Genomic DNA, 9,174 nt, shown 5'->3' with positions numbered 1-9,174 from the left:
TAAACGCAGATTAGCAGATTTCATTAGTCTCTGAATCTCTCACAAAGAATGATGGATAGAAGAGCTACTGTAGGGGGGGGGGGGTTGGGGACTGCGAGTGAATGGGATTTCTTCAGGGTTTTTTTCTAATTAATTTCCTCTCGTAATTCACTCACCTGGTTTGACACTTTCGCAACGTTTGTGTTCTTCAAGCAGGGACGACATCACAGACAGTAACGCCGAGCGGTTGAACAGGGGGTTGAACGGCGCAGTGTTTCTTCTTCTCTGTGATTGGCGTGCCACACAGACAAGGCAGAGATAGAGAGAGACAGAGCGAGTTAGAGAGAGAGAGCGATAAGGAGATGGAGAGAGAGGTTCTCGGTTCCCTTCTGTCATGGCGACCTGACCGAGGGTTACTGCGGCAGCACTTTCAACAGAGATGGAAATAAACGAGCACACGCAAGCTGGGTTTTTTTCAGATTCATAATGACTCGAAAACAAAATTTGTGTCCACAGAACAAGGCTGGTCTTTAGTTTGGCCTCCTCTGCACCGTTTGGGAACAGCATGGTGTTTCTGTGAGGCCACGCCATCTTTTGTGTTGCTGTTCTGTGACGCACAGTAGCTTGATGTATGGAGATAAATACCCTTGGGAGGCTAGGGGGTCAAGTCAGTTTTATTACTGCTGCACAGCTACGGGCTACGGAACAGATGTTCATCCATAATACACTTAATACATACGCTTAATGCTCTTGCATAACTGTAATGGAACGTCACTCGCCGAGCCCTTGTAATACTTCTTAAGTGAGATTATCTCCACATGGGGATGGTCGTGGAAGTTATCATGGTACGGAAGTTTATCACTTTCTGAAAAAGCTATAAAAATAGCTGCTCTTAGAAAGTGCCCGGGCATTAACGCCTTAACCACCAATATTTATTTGACTCCCCCCCCCCCAATTCAAACGTACAGCACTCTCCACCCTCCCTGTAAGGAGAAGTCGGGGTCAATGTGTATTGTGAGCTGTAAAGCCAGCACAATATGGCCGCTGCTGCCGATCAAATTAGAGGATTTAGAAGAGCACTAATCCACACTTTCCCGGAGCCGCGCACATTTCACGACACCCCTTCCTCGGGCCTTTCATCTAACCGCCGCTGAAGCGTCGCCCTATCACTTCTCATTATTTCCCACTGAAGTCTTCCTATCTTACCAATTCCGCGTAGCATACAACACGTCCTCCTCAACGCTCGCTGGGTTCTGTTTCTGCAAAGGCGCTCGCTTGACACGCGGCGAGGAGGTGCGGGGGAGGAGGGGTGTGTGGGTGAAGTCAGGGCATCCGGTGTCACTCACTCGGCGCTGTTTATCCTCCTCATTAGGTCCTTTTGGTTTGTATCCTCCACGCTTTGCTGAGCTGTGTAACGCACAGGTAAGTGCGTATTACCTTGTCAACGCTGTCCTAGGCTACGCCACTGGGTCGGCTTAATGTGTTGACGTTGTGGTGGCTGTGGCTGTGGCGGTGGTTGTTGTTGTTGTTGTTGTTGTTGTCGTTTTCTCCAATGTTATGAATTCACAACGGACTCAGCCAATACTTGTCATTTAGTCATTTATTTACATCTGTTACATCTGGCGACTCTGTTTGCCCAGTGGAGAATAGCTATCACTTCATCACGCTCAAGCATTCTTTTTTCCATTTAAATCAGATGTCCTCGAAAAACCTTGATAAGAGGATGCTCCCACTCGTGTTTACTGTCCATGGCGAGAATGTTAAATGTGTATATATTCAAATGAGGATCCAGGTAGAAGGCACAGTGATTAAATGAAATGTTTTCTATGGGCTGTGGAATTGAACTCTGGTTGTACAGCGCAAAAAATAGCACACCGCTTCAGGGCCACAGACCCCTGGTCAAGCATGAATTGCCAGCTTCCCTTACCCCCAAAATGGACTTTAAACCAGAAATGCTTGCTGCATTGTTAACCACACTGCCGGCAGGATGTTGATCCCCACTAATGAGGAGAGATTTGGCGCTTGCCTTTTGGTATGCATAACGCAGTGCGGGTAGTTAAGAGTTGAGACTGTGAAGGTGCAAAATGTAATGTATTTTCCCATTGCCAGAAGGTCAATCAGATTAAACTCTGCAGTGGAGATACCAGTTTTCCATGGCAGCTGTCTGCCAGGAAGCAGAGCGGCCCCAAAGAGGGAAAAGCCAGTGAGTTGTAAAATCAACTTCCTGTCTAAACCACTAAAGCTTTCAGACCTGAAAGAAGAGAGATTTAGGTCTAGCTCAAACATCTACATTTCAATTGATTCTTTTAAATGAATGTCTGGCTTCTTGTCTTGTCTTATATATTGCTACATGTATCGAGAATGTATTAGTATAGTATCTCCTAGTTTCCTGCTTATTTTTTTACCTGTTGACAGGTGATATTACTCTTTGTGAATTTAATTAATTCTATTCCATTTATGGCTGTTACCCGAAGATATGGATTTTGGTGCATAATTGAACAAAGTACATTTGTCATCTTGGTAAGGCTGTTTTGAATTAATTTGTTATTGAGCAACAAGTGACAATTCTCCTCCCTGCTTTAAAGTTTAAAATTTTCACAGGTCAATATTGTTGCTTTAAACAGACGCCTTCAACGTTAAGTGATTATCTTGGCTATCGTCTGTTGTTGAGAATATCTTAAAAGGTCACTCATGCATTTTAAGAGTTGTAGATAGATAGAATGCATTTTTAGTAGAACTGAATGTATGCTGTCTCTTTGGTAAATACCAAAGGAGATTTCAAAGAAATAGAATTTGTAGGAACATTGACATTTAAGATGTTTTATTATGTTTTTCCCTGATAAACATCCTACAGGCAAAATGCTTAAACATTCTTTAAAACAATTACTATTCCCTATGACGCATACTATTAGTGATCATTCTCATAATGTTGGGTAGTCGTATTCCTAGTCATTACATAGAGACATCAAGTACATTTTCCATTGTCATTGTCATTCACCTACTCAATACAAAGCTATCACTGCTCAGAAAAACCTTCATACCTGCACAGAAATCAATCGTTTGTGTGTTACCCTTAGCCATTTTGCCTCCTCCTCCTCCTTTCATTTGCCTTCAGTAAAAGCTCAATTTCATACAAAGAAATATCCAACTTGCTGATAGATAGATAAATTACTGCATTTGTGTTTTTATTTGGATTGGTTTGGTTTGGTTACCATTAAGATGGACTGTGAAAAAACATTGCACAATTGATGCCGCACAGACTCAGTCCGCACAGTTATTTTATTTGTAAAGCCTTAGTGCCCAAACTCAAACTCATATTTCCTTGATTTCCCAAACATCAACATGTTTTGTTTGTCAAAACCTTATTATTTGGTGCATCACCCCCTTCCCAAAGTAGCCAAAGTTTAATGAAGTGAAAAACATTTTCTTATCTGGATGACAAGATATCATTTTATTTTCATATTTAATTATTAATTCGGACCCAGACCCTTTTAATTCATTTTTAAGCAAATCATGGCTCAGAACTTGCCTACCCCTGGTTACCTTTTGTGTCCCAGCATTTTGATCCCAGACCAACAGAGACAACAGGAGGCACACACAACCAGCCTCCATCTTTGATGTGCCAAGGTGGAGGGTATTAGCGGAAATTAGCTCCAGTGAGTTTTGTGCCGGCAAAGCCGTGACCGCCTGCCAAAATATGCCCTGCAAACCACCATATGCTGTGAAATCTGAAATGTGAAGCATCAGCAGTATTAATTCATGTCTCTGTGTTCCTATAATTTTTCTGAAAAGCTGTTACGGACCTGGGTGGATTCATCAATAATATTTGGTATTATGGATGGGGGGGATAAACTTTTAAAATGAGACTTGAAATGTTAAAGGGACCAGCATGTTCAATGGAATCCACATACCACTCTATGTATTCATAGAGCACTGGCATATATTTTTTCAGCTATTTTATTTAGGTCACTTGTTATTTTTTATTTGTTAATTAGCTCAGTGTTGAAGCATTCAGTGTACTATTTTAAGTTCCTGGTGATATTTTCAATTATAAAATGTTTTATTATTTATTTAAATAATCCATTGTTTGCCTCTTTTTTTGTTTTTTTTGGTAATCCAATTAACGTTGACGAACACAGTTGTTATTCTCTCACCGGGTGGGACACTCCAAGATGCTTTTCAAAGGATTCTGACACACACATCTCGGCAAACAGAATAAATATTCCTAAACTGTAACAGAAATCTTCTGACTGAAAGTGGGAGCCCCGCCATAATAGCTTTCACAATCAAAGCAGAGGAAGGGGTACAGTTTATTTTGCCTGTGGCTGCTGCTCCTGTAGAACATTGCAAATAAATCTTTAGCTCTGAGGAGACCATTTTCCCTTTTTTACCCGACTACCAAAAACATAACTTACCTAACATTGCTTCTTTTGTATTAATTTATAGATAGGCCTATATATATGTCGGATCAGTACAGCAGATGTATGAATTATTTTTCCCTTTCAGAGTCCAGCTAACACCATTAACCTTATTCCGAAGAGTAATTGAAGAAGGTGGTATATTGTAAAAAAAAAAAAAAAGAAAACGATGTATTGAAACACTTCTACGGACGGCAAAGAGATGAAAACGAAATGGATGTGAAAAAAATGATCTCTCATTATTACATAGCCTTAAGCAAAGTACTACTATGGACGGGCCCCCTGTATCTTGCCAATTGGGCACCCCAGACATCTGCTTCATACCCAGGCAACAGGAATCCAGGAGAACCTCATGCCCAAAAAGATGTCTGCTGACGCTCACTAAATTTCCCAACGAGATGGGTCTGTTTTTTTTTAACTTTCCGAAGTTGTAATTCTGCTTGCCTAGCTCTGCATCACAGGGCACTTTCATTGCAGACCAAACACACACACACACACACACACACACACACACACGCACACAGGCACACACACACGCACACACACACACACACACACACACACACACACACACACTGAGCGAGGCCTACAGAGATCAGCTGCTGGCTTCTTTTATGAATCAAAAAAGCGTCTGTGCTGAACTATCAACCATGTGTGAAGTGCGAAGGTTCTCTGGGGTATTACACATCGGTTATGACTCATAAATCCTCCGGATTGTGTCCGGTGCGGCGAACAGTGTCGCAACGAACATCCCAAAATAAATCCTGCCGGCAGATATATATGCAGTATATATATCAAACTTAATTGTTCGTTCAAAAATTGATTTGGCCCCCTACATCTCTGTTAGAATGGGGCATTTGCTGTCGGACAGCTGGACAATTTGAAAAATGGATCACATCTCTTCACAGCGACAAATGTGGATGATGCAAACGACATCATAATGGGATATCTGCCGGGAAACTGTGAAAGAGTGTGTTTCCATTACCTACAGATATGGGACGTGAATGGCGGAGGACGGTGCTCTTATCGAAAACATACAATATCTGAACTGTGGATGTTCCTCGCAAAGACATCACAAATAACATCAGTGAACAAGGCCCCGAGACATGATCTTCTCCAGCCCTCAGAAAAAGAAGAGTTGAGCATTTTACTTGTGTTGTGCATTTTATGAGGACGAGATACAGTGAGCGAGGCGAGGGTGGAGATTACATTCCTCGCACGTTCCACTGTAGATCACAGGTCACTGCTGAGCGAAGGAGAAAGCTCTCCGCACCGTTTATCACCCTGCCTTATCTTCTGGAAGAGTAGCTTCTCTCCGAGATGAAGCCTGCTGCAGAACCACACGCTCATGTGTATGTTCTTGTGTATATTTTCTTTAGTTAAACCTCGAGATGCAGTCTGTTTCGATGGATGCAGACATTTTTTAGACACGCACTCAAGGTCACTTCTGTTTAGCCACTTTTCCTCGCTTACTTTCGTTCTTACTCTCTGAAAGAACACGAGGAGGTCCCAGTGGGGGCTCCCGAACCTGCTACATATCTGAGGCGATCCGAGAGTGCGCGCATGTGTTCAGAACCCAGGAAATCCAGAGTTCTCGTGAGAGCACAATTTGAATTTGAGTCACTCTGGGAACGAGTAATATACTCACTCCCCGATTCCCCTGGCCCAGAATATTAACCAATCACATCGGTGTATCTGATATAGGCGGGCCAAAAGCGTTACTGTTTTACCGTCTGGATACAGCAAGAGTCTAATCTATTGGTTAGCTCTGCTGGTCTGGATACGTCACCCCTTGTATTCTTCTGATTGGTCGTAGTGTTATCCAATTGCGTGCAGTGATATTTTCAAATGCATGTGCCGCCCCTCGAGTTGGGCCATTTTCATTACTCGTTGCCAGACCCTAAATCTTTCTAGATGTGGGTCTGGATTTTCAGCCTAGGTGTTCTGGGTGGTCTCCAGGTGCAGCCTCGCCCAACGTAACCCCAATAAGAAGTATGGGTTACTGATGAGGAGAATCTGATCTGACCGAGACAGGCAGATCAGTTTCACCTCCTCAACGGTGCTGACACACTGATGTTGAATATATATATGTATATTTGAATCCTATCCCCCCCTAAATGTTAATTTATGCTCTTAAATTGGTCGATGTGGAATAAAAACTCAATGAATAATTCATTAATCTATTGAGCGGAGTTAAAGGTACATTCTCTTCGATTTGAAATGAAATACATAGCTCGGCCTTCTTGAAATGTCCAAACATAAAAATGACTGTTTAAGTAGTATGGATATGCTATAAGCTACAGCTACAAGTCAATCTTAATTATCAAACACATTCCTGTTTTGTGCTTCCGATCAAGGAAACACATCCGATCGATTTGATTTCATTTTCTGTGCTTAGAATGCAGAATTACATGTTACAGCATGTTGTAAGAGGGGCAATCTAGATCTCATAAGAGGAGGCTATCTGATCCATCGTAGATGAATCAGAATTTGTGACTCCATGTTTGTTGTGATTGACTGGATGGATGAATTGGTGGATGGATGGATTGGTAGATGGATCCATGATCACCATCACAATTACTGTAGGCTATTCCTTGTTTCTATATGTACCAAACATTTAGACTATTCCATAAACAGATTGCATAGTGTCAATTTAGAATAACTGGTAAAACAAGACTTACATAGTTAAATAATGCTTGATTCAATCATTGAAATCGAAGGAAATCCCTTTTGTACATCATTGTTCACAAATCACTCAATTCCCTTGAAAACTTCCTCTAATCTAAATGCATTGCGCTCTCTTTAGCCTCATAGCTATAGCGATGCCCGCTAAAACGTCCAGTGCGCCACTTGCTCTGTTGTGACAGTCACTGCCTGTCCCATTCATCTTGCCTCCAAATTCTTGTGGTTATTATGAGTGGAATATTCAAACCCCGTCACTCCTCCCCATCCCCCTGGATAGTTCACCACCACTAAATAGACTCATTGTAATTATAGCTTTCATGCTTGGGAGGGCATGCTGTTTCTAGGGTAATTTGAAAAGCTCATGGAGAAAAGAGAGACTGAGAAGAAAGAAAAAAAGAAAAAAGAACGAGGCTCCACAGCCCAGATTCAATAGATTGCGACGGGGGTTAATATCATACGCTCCGCCACTCGGCCGAGCCAGAGAGGTAAGTACAACATTAAGTAATATGGTTATTAGCGACGTTGGCCTCACTGTGGCTATTAGCAGGAGGGAGTTTACTAGCATTTTATGGTTGTCCGGCCTATGTTGGAAAGTACTAAACAGAGAATGAGACTACTGCATGTCTCTCATCCATCCATCAATCCACCCATCCACCTAACTACCCCCCCTGAGACTGGGGTGGGGGGAGGAGGCTGGACGGGGGGCTGGAGTCCAGCTAATTATAGCAATAAGGTCTAGCGGCAGATGAGGGGGGGGGGGGGGGGGGGGGGGAACATCAAGCTCCGCCCATTGGCTGGATAAGGTGAGGCAAGGAAGGGGTCACGGTTAAGTTAAGGTTGGATGGGGATGAGCGTGTGTGTGTGTGTGTGTGTGTGGGTCTGTGTGTGTGTGTGTGTGTGTGTGGGGGGGGGGGTCTGTGTGTGTGTGTGTGTGTGTGTGTGTGTGTGTGTGTGTGTGTGTGTGTGTGTGCGTGCCTGTGTATGTTGGGGGTATTAAAAAGGTTTGTGGACTATATTAAGGTTTGTGTGTCCCCTATTAGGGGGGACACACACTTTTTAAACTATGAGCCAGGGGATGTCTACTCTGAATGACACCAGTTCATTGTATGATCATAGTGCTTATGTCATAGTGCCACTATTTTTAAGAGATAGGCTATATGGTTCAATGTTTTCAGTGTTGAAAACTGAGTATGCCTAGGATTTCAAAAATCTTCACTGAAAGACTGACTCGTTGAAGACAACGATTCTCTGACAAAGGCGTTGATTTGCATTGCTCAATGAATTGCTTTTTGTCATCCCACTCAAATCGTTTTTGTATATGATTGAAGTTTTGATAAAAAAAACATCAATTTTTTTTGTTTGTTCAACTTATATGTTCTAAAATGATGAGAGGGTCTGTCACAGCGAAGACTGTCAACTGTCAAGAAATCACTGAAACAAAGAAAGCTGGAGAAAAACAACAAGAACACAACCTAAAGTGTTTTGTTAGCAGCTTCACAATGACTTCCATAATTTATGTTCTAGATTAATATTGTTTGCTTATGATTTTATTAAAACAGTGATGTTCCTTTCCTTACTTATCTTGGATAATCCCGCCTGACACTATGATAATGAGATAGAGCAATAAAACATGTTTCTTTGACAAAGATCAAGTGGGATTAACTAAATATCACTAAATGACTAGATGTCACCTCACATTAATGTGTGTCATTTCCATGGTTACGGCTGTCCTAACCAGGGCAGTTGCTAGGAATTCTGGGCCCCCTGAAAGAATATCGGTGTAGGCCCCTCTACTCATTGCCACCTTAAATGTTCTTGTTTTTCAGTGTTCTTGACGGTGCCTGGTGTAATACACCCAATTTGTTTCCTTTTTTACATTTAACGACTTAACAAGTCAGAGTATTATTATGTAAATGATGTATTATTAATTGTCTTATTCTCATTTCCCTGATTTGCAACACGTTATTACACCTCTGATTGCAAATACATTTTAAATTAACCACTCAACAAATAGGTGTGGGTATTTTATTGTATTTAACAATCAAGCACTGATATGCAAAAAACAAAGTGTCCTGGCTCAAGATAGTCCACA

This window comes from Micromesistius poutassou (assembly GCF_964030765.1).
Source record: "Micromesistius poutassou genome assembly, chromosome: 9".
Lineage (NCBI taxonomy): Eukaryota > Metazoa > Chordata > Actinopteri > Gadiformes > Gadidae > Micromesistius > Micromesistius poutassou.
This window is presented reverse-complemented; position numbering follows the sequence as displayed.